The following is an 11,836-nucleotide window of genomic DNA, read 5'->3' as shown; positions in this document are numbered from 1 at the left end:
AGTTATTTGTCTTCCACCTCATTCTCACCAAGCCAAACTTGGTTCACATTTGCCTTTAAACCCCTACAAACTAAAAATTCCAAATCAGACTCTGAGACTTCCTTCTTATTTTAATCTCTTTAGTAAAGCCCACAGCTGCTTTGGAAACTACTCTTTTTTATCTGAGTCATACATGCTGCTAAAATCTGAACGTGGGTTCTTCAGATTTTGCATGAATGAGGGTACTTCTTAGTTTTGAGATGAAGCCCTAACCCTAGAACATGAGGATCTTAAAGGTGTATGAAACTAGAGCGTGGTATTTAATAAGGTGGATATATCATTTATCCTCAAACTAGGATACCCTTGAGAATGAAAGGGCTGCTATGAATAGTTACCTGGGGACTGGAGGTGTAAATTTGGCTTATCTGGGACTCTGGGAGATACAATGACCATAAGCATAAGCCTTAGGGTATTATTCAAGATTTAGTAAGTGATGATTTGTAATATCTCTCTTCCACTTAGGTAGTTATTTTAGATTTGTTCTAATTCAAAGGTAAAATTCTATACGGCGAAGTGTTGAATGCAACTTTTTAATGTTAATTTTCAGCCAGTCATTAGCTGACTGGTTGAAAATTTTATGCTCTATTATAGGGCATATTTACACAAAGAGTTTCAGTAGCTTTTTTTTTTTCCTGCCTCCTTCCTCCTTTATGCATGAGTTTCTTAGTTAAGAGATCAATATTGCAAGTAATATTGCTGAAGGCTTTCAAAATACTGCCATTTATAAACTACTTGGTAACTCCTAATACTGTAAAATTTCAAGTTTCTACTATATCATAATCATGTACATGACTCCAAACTTCTTTCCTTAAACTATGCTCTAGATTTGTAACTCCTTTAGCCCTTTTGTCTTTTTCCAATTTGTAAATTGTGGCTTCTAGTAACTGTCCTACCTATTTCAAAAGGTTGTTGTGAGCTCTAAGTCAGGCAATGGATATGAAACTCTTTGTAAATTATATAATGTATGTAAATGAAAGAGATAATGAATTTTGGTGCTATAATAAACATCTATTTCTAGGACTGTTCCCAAGGAAAACTCCCTTCATCTTAATGAGTTTGTGAGTACTTACTTCCTCCAACATACTTTTTTAATTAGCTTTTTTTTTTTTTTTGGTCCATGCTGTGCAGCGTGTGGGATCTTAGTTCCATGACCCTGGCAGTGAAAGCACTGAGTCCTAACCACTAGACTGCCAGGGAATTCCCTAAAATAAGTTAATTTTTTAATTGAAAAAGTAATATTATATATACACAAAATAAAAATTTCAAGCACTATGAAAAGGTAGGCAAAAATATTAAATCTCTATCATCCCAGATTCCCAGTCTTCTATTTCTCTTCCTTAAAGGCAATTCCCTTTACTAATATCTTGTGGAAATTTCCAGAAATATTCTATGCACATATAAGCACGTATATCCCCCTTTTAAAAACACATGGAAGTCTACTACACACAGTGTGCTTAACTTACTCTTTTTAACCTAAAACTATACCTTGAATATTGGTTCGTTACACACAGATTGACATTCTTTTTTCAAAGCTGTGTCATATTTTATTTTATGAAATGCCTTAGGTATTTAACCTGTCCCTATTTTTTGATCACTTTCCATTTCTAGTCCAATGAGAGTCTCTGCAGGTGTCACCTGAGTCAAGTGGGATAAATTTCCTGCCAGTTCTTATAAAGACTTCACCTTAAAAAGTATTTCTGGGGCAGGGGAGAGGAGACGTTCAGAATCTAGGGCCGATGTCAGAAGCCATGAAGGAACACTATGACCCTGACCTTCCACTGTAATATCTTCGTTGACCTCCGTCCGTAACTTCAAGGTGAAAATGAAGGAGACACTCCCAAGGAACGTCTCAACGGTAGATCCTTTGAACACAAGAAGTCTGGTATTAGAAAATAAAATTGCTTTTAGGTTATTTTCTGGACTGAAGATTAATGAAGAAACTGCTAATATATTGCCCATGAGAGTGGTATTTTTGTAAACTGCAGGTTGCCACTCATATAATAGGTCATGATATCAGTTCAGTGACACATGACCAGCATTTTGTAAAATGAAAGAATAAAAAAGAAAAATCTTTAGTGTATAATGTGTAGTGTCTTATGAAACAGTGTTATTTCTCTATATATACATACATACACAAATATGTCTAAGTATGCATATACTCTTGGTTGCAGTAAGAAAAAGATGTGAAAGCCATTGGTTTAGAAAAGGGTTATAAAACATTATTACTGCTAGTAATCATTTTACATTTACTTTTGTCATCTTTTTTTAACATCTTTATTGGAGTATAATTGCTTTACAATGGTGTGTTAGTTTCTGCTGTATAACAAAGTGATTCAGCTGTACATTACATTTACTTTTCACATTCACTTTTCTCCTTACAAATCTCTGTCTCTTTCCCACTTTAAAAAAATTTATTTATTATTTATTTTGGCTGCGTTGGGTCTTCGTTGCTGCGTGCGGGCTTTCTCTAGTTGCGGCGAGCGGGGGCTACTCTTCCTTGTGGTGTGCGGGCTTCTCATTGCAGTGGCTTCTCTTGTTGTGGAGCACGGGCTCCAGGCGTGCAGGCTTCAGTAGTTGTGGCACGCGGGCTCAGTAGTTGTGGCACGCGGGCTCAGTAGTTGTGGTGCACGGGCTTAGTTGCTCTGCAGCATGTGGGATCTTACCAGACCAGAGGTCAAACCCGTGTCCCCTGCATTGGCAGGCGGATTCTTAACCACTGCGCCACCAGGGAAGTCCAAAATCTATTTTCTAAAATAGATTATAAAAAGATAACCTCTAGAGAATCCATACCTCATCATATAAATACATTTTAAATTATTAATTGGAATAGAATTTCCCAGAAGTCAAACTTGCTTTATGGTTTGTAATGGAAGTTCTGAAAAACTTGAGACCAAAATAACTAGGAACAATTTTCCTCTCCCTAAAAGGAACAGGAACAGAATAGAATAGCTCAGTTCACAGATGAAAATATCATTGTGTTCTCACAGTGATCCATTCACTGCTGCTTGCAAGCAAATCCTCCAGAGAGTGAAACAAGCCAACAGCTCAAAGTTCCCAACCTCTCCCCTCTGAACAGAGACCTTGGGTTTATATGCTAAAAAAGAAAAAAGAAGAAAGAAGTAAGAAATTTTAAAAAAAGGAAAAAAAGAGTCAATTCCTGTGGGGCACACATGTAGCTCAGAAAATGGTATAAGGGCTAAAGGTCACCAGTACATGAGACTCTGTGTTTTCCATTAGTTTGCACAGCCCCAGCTCTAGCATGAACACTGCATTTACAGACAGCTGTATCATAAGTTGCTTCCCTTACTCCCGCGACCATTATTTTGGGCTCTGCCACTAGCTATACCCCTCCTTCCTTTACTCCTTCCTTCTTTTTTTTTTTGCGGTACGCGGGCCTCTCACTATTGTGGCCTCTCCCGTTGTGGACCACAGGCTCCGGACGCGCAGGCCCAGCGGCCATGGCTCACGGGCCCAGCCGCTCCGCGGCATGTGGGATCTTCCCGGACCGGGGCACGAACCCGCGTCCCCTGCATCAGCAGGCGGACTCTCAACCACTGCGCCACCAGGGAAGCCCCCACTCCTTCCTTCTTTTCCTCCCTAGAATTTTCTTTTCAAAGAGTTGAAGATGTGTCTGTGGGAAGAAAGCACTTGCAAAATTTAATTTCCAGACATCGTCCAGTGTGAGGCTCCAGTCCAAGCCCCTAGTCAAGGGCTGCTGTGCTCAAGCTTACCTCACTGTCTCTTTGGCCTGCTCCCAAGATCTGTCACAACCAACTGGTTCCCAGCTCCTACCTCCCTCGTACTTTCCTCAGTTGAAACCACTGAATCTTCCTTGTTGTTCTAACACAATCTGAACTGAAGGCAGGAGATACTCAGACTGTAACAGATCAACATTTAGGCTTGGCACGAAAGCACATTTACCTTTTGTCTTGTCCTAATATCTTGATTCCCGTAAGTGGATCCTTACCTTGTCCTCAAGCAACAATCCCCTGTGATCTTTCTAACTGGGCTTCTGCATAGCTTCCTCATCTCATCCTAGCATGTACACTGATTAGAACTGTGCCAGCCCAATCAGCCTAAGGCAACCAGGAGCAAATTGTCTGACACAATCAGGCTTCTGGGCCCAATGCAAGGAAGGAGACTGCCCACCAGAGCAACTTTGGAGTCTTAGCAAAGGAAAAGATAGAACTATTGTAGGATTTGGGGAAGGGATGGAACTGAGGTGATATTTAAATGAAGCAATGTTTGAGAGGCTCAAAGCAAGGCTGGGCTGTGGCTGAAGGAGTCAACGTCAGGTTGGGACTGTGAAGTAGACCCAGGCTCCTGTGTCCTTGCGAAGTGCAAAGTAAAGTTGAGATGGATGTGGACTGTTGGATCTGAATCTCTGCCCCTGGGTTGTAAATTGAGATGGAGTCTTTGTGTCAAAGTGCCTCAGACCCTCCAGACAAGAGTTGGGTGTTTTATTTTTACTGATATAATTTTAAAAAGCAAAGTCTCTGCTCATCTTTGATTTTAGAGAATAAAATTTCTCAGTGATTAATAAAGCAGGAGTCATTCAAAGTAGGGGGTTGTCATGACCCTTTCTAGATTCAGTGTCCTTGAGAGAGATGTTATTTTCTGTTAACGCTTGCAGCTGGCTTTATTTCTGTCTGCTTTTCCAGTCTGACAAATGGTGGGTAGATTTCTACTTTCTCAGTCCAAGCTAATTTTTGTTTTCTCATGAGATATGTTTCTGCTAAAACCAAAAGTCTGATTACCTTGCTAGTCCTTTTCCTGAATTCTGGCAGAACTTCTAGATGCCTGCCTGTTCTTTAAATATTGCCCATTGTAGATTACCACCTGTTGGACTTGGCGTCACTCCTGGGATTTGTTTCTTTTTCGCTGCTTACTCTCTGTACCCTGAACATTTGTGCTGTGTAAGCTGGTCCGTCAAATGCGCCATATGATTCACCAGATCCAATGGTGTTTGAAGTGGCGGTGGCAGAGAGGATGCTGTTCGGAGCCTTTGGCAGGTCCCTACAGGTGAATTGCAGCACAGGTCTTTAGGATTATGGAGCAAGGTCATCTTCAGATGCCATCATCTGAAGATAACTACCTTCCTTTTTTTTTTTTTTTCTTTTTTTGCGGTACGCAGACCTCTCACTGCTGTGGCCTCTCCCATTGTGGAGCACAGGCTCCGGACGCGCAGGCTCAGTGGCCATGGCTCACGGGCCCAGCCGCTCCGCAGCATGTGGGATCTTCCCGGACCGGGGCACGAACCCGCGTCCCCTGCATCGGCATGCGGACTCTCAACCACTGTGCCACCAGGGAAGCCCACTACCTTCCTTTTGAGAGAGAGCCCTTGGCCTGCTACTGGGCCTTTGTAGACATTGAACAACTTACCATGTGACCTGAGCATCCCATTATCAACTGGGTGTTAACTGACCCATGAAGCTCTAGAGTTAGGTATGCACAGCATCTCTCCATCATCAAGTGGAAGTGGTGTGTACAGGACTGGGCCTGAGCCCTGAAAGCACAAGTTACATGAAGAAGTGGCCCAAATGTCCGTGGCCCCTACTCCCGCTACCCCGCCTTCTCTCTCCCAGCCTGTACCTATGACCTCATGGGGCAATCCCTATGACCAGCTGACAGAGGAAAAGGAGACTCAGGCCTGGTTAACAGATGGTTCTACAGAATATGCAAGCACCACCTCGAAGTGGGCAGCTGCACTACAGCTTCTTCCCAGGATATCCCTTAAAAAGAGTGGTGAAAACAAACCCTCCCAGTGGGCAGGACTTTGGGCAGTGCACCTGTTTGTTCACTCTGCTTAGAAGGAGGAAAGGGTAGGTGTGCAATTATATCCTGATTCATGGGCTGTGGCCGTGGTCTGACTGGATGACCAGGGGCTTGGAAGGAACATGACTGGGAACTTGGTGATGCAGAGATTTGAGGAGGAAGTATGTTGATAGATCTCTCTGAGTGGGCAAAACCATGAAGATATTTGTGTCCTATGTAAATGCACACCAAAGGGTGACGTCAGCAGAAGAAGATTATAGCAATCAGTAGGATAGGATGTCATGTTCTGTGGACACCAGTCAGCCTCCTTCCCCAGACCCCTGTCATTGCCCAATGTGTTCCTGAGCAAAGTGGCCATGGTGGCAGGGATGGACGTTATGCATGGGCTCACAACACGGACGCCCTCTCACCAAGACCAGCCTGGCCGTGATGACTGTTGAGTGCCCAATCTGCCAGCAGCCGATTCTAACACTGAGCCCGCATATGACATCATTCCCCAGGGTGAACAGCCAGCTACCTGGTGCAGGCTGATCAAATGGACTGCTTCCATCATGGAAGGGGCAGTATTTTGTTCTCACTGGAATAGACACTTACTCTAGATATTGATTTGCCTTCTCTGCCTGCAATGCTTATGCCAAAACCACCATCCATGGGTTTAAGGAATACCTTGTCCACTGCCATGATTTTCCACACAGCATTGCTTCTGATCAAGGAACTCAAATCAAAGCAAAAGAAGTGCTACAGTGGTCCCATGCTCATGGAATCCACTTGTCTTACTATGTTCCTCACCGTCCTGAAGTAGCTGGCTTGATAGAATGGTGGAATGACCTTTTGAAGACTCAGTTACAAAGCCAGCTAGGCGGTAATCCTTTTCGGGGCTGGTGTAAGGTTCTACAGAAAGCTGCGTATGCTCTAAGTCAGCGTCCAATATATCATGCAATATCATATTTATATGATAGGCAGGATTCATGAGTCCAGTGATCAAGGGGTAGAAATCGTAGTGGCGCCACTCACTGTTAACCCTAGTGACCCACTAGCCAAATTTTTGCTTTCTGTTTCTGTGACTTTATGCTTTGCTGACCTAGAGATTTTAGTTCCAGAGGGGGCAATGCTTCCACCTGGAGACTCAACAATGATTCCATTGAACCGGAGGTTAATACCGGCACCTGGCCACTTGGAGTTCCTCATGCCTCTGAAACAACAGGTAAAGAACAGAGTCACAGTGTTGGCTGGGGTGATGGATCATGATTACTGAGGGGAGATTGAATTATTATTCCACAGTGGAGGTAAGGAAACATATGTCTGGAATACAGGAGATCTGTTAGGGTGTCTCAGTATTATCGTGCCTTGTGATTAAGGTAAATGGAAAACTACAACCACCCAATCCAGGCAGGATTACAAATGGCCCAGACCCTTCAGGAATGAAGATTCGTGTAACTTCACCAGGTAAGAACCATGACCAGCTGAGGTGCTTGCTGGAGGCAAAAGACTTAGAATGGGTAGTAGATGAAGATAGTTACAAATATCAGCTATGACCACATGACCAGTTACAGAAATAAGGACTGAAACTGTCCTGAGCGTTTCCTCCTTATTTTGCTATGAATACATTTGTGTGTGAATATGTATGTGTGTATATCTGTCTCAGGTATCTTTGTCTTATTTCCTCTCTTATTCCCTTATCATGTAACAGAAGAAAGTGTATTGACTTTATATCAGTATTTAAGTATTGTTAACTTTCATGGAACTTCTCAGCCTCCAAAATCATGTGCCTATTCCTATACCTACATCTATATATCTTATATAGCTTTACATATCCTATTGGTTCTGTTTCTCTGGTGAACCCTGACTAATACAATCAGTGGCGAGGAGGGAATTCCGAGTCAGATGAACCGCTGATTGGAAGCAGAATGTATTGAGGGGTAGAAGGAATAGATGAGGATGCCAGAAGTAGAGGATTCATAGAGAAATTACAAAAAAGAAGATGAGATGGAGAGATAAGAAAGATGTATGGTTGACCCTTGAACAAGGGTTTGAACTGCACACACAGATTTTTTAAAATAAATATCTGCTATAGTATTACATTATCCCTAGTTGGTTAAATCTGCAGATACAAAACCCAAGATACGGAGGAACCAAGGATATGCATGGCTGACTATAGGCTGATTTTCGACAGTGCAGGGGTCGGCGCCCCTAAGCCCACATTGTTCAGCTGTAATGTACGGCAGTGCTGGTTGCTTCGTTTCAACTGTTCTTTTTTTAACCTAACAAAAAGCAATTGCAAATGGTTCAATCTAAGCTGTAGTAAATAGGAAGTTGGACAAAGCTATTTATTCCTTTAAATTATGCAAATAAAGAAGAAATATTATCTTTTACAAAGTGTCTTATAGGGGTCTGTCTAGCCCTAAATATATTAACAGATAATAAAAAGCGAAGTTATTGGGAGCAGCTAAAGAACAAAGAGAGAAGAAAATTGAAGAGTAGGACACTAAAATCCAAAATTAGTTTACTGAAATAGGATTAGGAAATATACTAAAACAGGCACATAGATCACAACCGATATTTATGCATGTAATTTTATGTGTTCAGGAAAGGAAGTAGACTAATAGATATTCTTTATTTTTTAACATCTTTATTGGAGTATAATTGCTTTACAATGGTGTGTTAGTTTCTGCTTTATAACAAAGTGAATCAGATATACATGTATCCCCATATCTCTTCCCTCTGGGTCTCCCTCCCTCCCACCCTCCCAATCTCACCCCTCTAGGTGGTCACAAAGCACCGAGCTGATCTCCCTGTGCTATGCGGCTGCTTCCCACTAGCTATCTATTTTACATTTGGTAGTGTATATAAGTCCATGCCACTCTCTCACTTTGTCCCAGCTTACCCTTCCCTCTCCCCATATCTTCAAGTCCATTCTCTAGTAGTTCTGCATCTTTATTCCCGTCCTGCCCCTAGGTTCTTCATGACCTTTTTAAAAAATTTTTCTTAGATTCCATATATATGTGTTAGCAAGTACTTGTTTTTCTCTTTCTGACTTACTTCACTCTGTATGATGGTCCCTAGGCCCATCCACCTCACTAAAATAACTCAATTTCATTTCTTTAAGTGGCTGAGTAATATTGCATTGTATATATGTGCCACATCTTCTTTATCCATTCATCTGTTGATGGACACTTAGATTGCTTCCATGTCCTGGCTATTGTAAATAGAGCTGCAATGAACATTGTGGTACATGACTCTTTTTGAATTACGGTTTTCTCAGGGTATATGCCCAGAAGTGGGATTGCTGGGTCATATGGTAGTTCTATTTGTAGTTTTTTAAGGAACCTCCATACTGTTCTCCATAGTGGCTGTATCAATTTACATTCCCACCAACAGTGTAGGAGGGTTCCCTTTTCTCCACACCCTCTCCAGCATTTATTGTTTGTAGATTTTTTGATGATGGCCATTCTGACTGGTGTGAGGTGATACCTCATTGTAGTCTTGATTTGCATTTCTCTAATGATTAGTGATGTTGAGCATCCTTTCATGTGTTTGCTGGCAATCTGTATATCTTCTTGGGAGAAATGTCCGTTTAGGTCTTCTGCCCATTGTTGGATTGGGTTTTTTGTTTTTTTCTTATTGAGCTGTATGAGTTGCTTGTAAATTTTGGAGATGAATCCTTTGTCAGTTGCTTCATTTGCAAATGTTTTCTCCCATTCTGAGGGTTGTCTTTTCATCTTGTTTATGGTTTCCTTTGCTGTGCAGAAGCTTTTAAGTTTCATTAGGTTCCATTTGTTTATTTTTGTTTTTCTTTTTGTTGCAATGGTAAATGGGAGTGTTTTCTTGATTTCACTTTCAGATTTTTCATCATTAGTATATAGGAATGCCAGAGATTTCTGTGCATTAATTTTGTATCCTGCTACTTTACCAAATTCATTGATTAGCTCTAGTAGTTTTCTGGTAGCATCTTTAGGATTCTCTATGTATAGTATCATGTCATCTTCTGCAAACAGTGACAGCTTTACTTCTTTTCCGATTTGGATTCCTTTTATTTCTTTTTCTTCTCTGATTGCTGTGGCTAAAACTTCCAAAACTATGTGGGATAATAGTGGTGAGAGTGGGCAGACTTGTCTTGTTCCTGATTTTAGTGGAAATGCTTTCAGCTTTTCACCATTGAGGATGATGTTGGCTGTGGGTTTGTCATACATGACCTTTATTATGTTGAGGAAAGTTCCCTCTCTGCCTACTTTCTGCAGGGTTTTTATCATAAATGGGTGTTGAATTTTGTTGAAAGCTTTCTCTGCATCTATTGAGATGATCATATGGTTTTTCTCCTTCAATTTGTTAATATGGTGTATCACATTGATTGATTTGCGTATATTGAAGAATCCTTGCATTCCTGGAATAAACCCCACTTGATCATGGTGTATGATCCTTTTAATGTGCTGTTGGATTCTGTTTGCTAGTATTTTGTTGAGGAGTTTTGCATCTATGTTCATCAGTGATATTGGCCTGTAGTTTTTTTTGTGTGACATCTTTGCCTGGTTTTGGTATCAGGGTGATGGTGGCCTCGTAGAATGAGCTTGGGAGTGTTCCTCCCTCTGCTATATTTTGGAAGAGTTTGAGAAGGATAGGTGTTAGCTCTTCTCTAAATGTTTGATAGAACTTTCCTGTGAAGCCATCTGGTCCTGGACTTTTGTTTGTTGGAAGATTTTTAATCACAGTTTCAATTTCAGTGCTTCTGATTGGTCTGTTTATATTTTCTATTTCTTCCTGGTTCCGTCTCAGAATGTTGTGGTTTTCTAAGAATTTGTGCATTTCTTTCACATTGTCCATTTTATTGGCATATAGCTGCTTGTAGTAATCTCTCATGATCCTTTGTATTTCTACAGTGTCAGTTGTTACTTCTTTTTCATTTCTAATTCTGTTGATTTGAGTCTTCTCTCTTTTTTTCTTGATGAGTCTGGCTAATGGTTTATCAATGTTGTTTATCTTCTCAAAGAACTAGCTTTTAGTTTTATTGATTTTTGCTATTTTTTCCTTCGTTTCTTTTTCATTTAATTCTGATCTGATCTTTATGATTTCTTTCCTTCTGCTAAATTTGGGGGGGGGGGTTTGTTCTTCTTTCACTAATTGCTTTAGGTGTAAGGTTAGGTTGTTTATTTGAGATTTTTCTTGTTTCTTGAGGTAAGATTGTATTGCTATAAACTTCCCTCTTAAAACTGCTTTTACTGCATCCCATAGGTTTTGGGTCTTCATGCTTTCATTGTCATTTGTTTCTAGGTTTCTTTTTATTTCCTCTTTGATTTCTTCATTGATCTCCTGGTTATTTATTAGCGAATAGTTTAGCCTCCATGAGTTTGTATTTTTTACACAGTTTTTCATGTAATTGATATCTGGTTTCATAGCGTTGTGGTCAGAAAAGGTACTTGATATGATTTCAGTTTTCTTAAATTTACCAAGGCTTGATTTGTGACACAAGATATGATCTATCCTGGAGAATGATCCATGAGCACTTGAGAAAAATGTGTATTCTGTTGTTTTTGGATGGAATGCCCTGTAAATATCAATTAACTCCATTTTGTTTAAGGTATCATTTAAAGCTTGTGTTTCCTTATTTATTTTCATTTTGGGTGATCTGTCCATTGGTGAAAGTGGGGTGTTAGAGTCCCTTACTATGATTGCATTATTTTCAATTTCCCCTTTTATGGCTGTTAACATTTGCCTTATGTATTGAGATGCTCCTATGTTGGGTGCATAAATATTTACAATTGTTATATCTTCTTCTTGGATTGATCCCTCAATCACTATGTAATATCCTTTTTTGTCTGTTGTAATAGTCTTTATTTTAAAGTCTATTTTGTCTGATATGAGAATTGCTACTCCAGCTTTCTTATGACTTCTATTTGCATGGAATATGTTTTCCATCCCCTCACCTTCAATCTGTATGTGTCCCTGGGTCTGAAGTGGGTCTCTTGTAGAGAGCATATATATCGGTCTTGTTTTTGTATCCATTCAGCCAGTCTATCTCTTTTGGTTG

The 11,836-nt window shown here is 40.5% G+C and overlaps 1 pseudogene; it reads left to right on the top strand.

Moving 5' to 3' along the window:
- Positions 1-4,395: 4,395 nt before the first annotated feature.
- LOC112393703 (uncharacterized) lies at positions 4,396-7,069 on the top strand (annotated as a pseudogene).
- The last annotated feature ends 4,767 nt before the right edge of the window (positions 7,070-11,836 follow it).

Source organism: Neophocaena asiaeorientalis, unplaced genomic scaffold, assembly GCF_003031525.2.
Source record: "Neophocaena asiaeorientalis asiaeorientalis breed wild unplaced genomic scaffold, Neophocaena_asiaeorientalis_V1.1 scaffold7, whole genome shotgun sequence".
Classification (NCBI taxonomy): domain Eukaryota; kingdom Metazoa; phylum Chordata; class Mammalia; order Artiodactyla; family Phocoenidae; genus Neophocaena; species Neophocaena asiaeorientalis.
The sequence above is the reverse complement of the archived record's forward strand: the minus strand, read 5'-3'. Positions and strand labels throughout refer to the sequence as shown.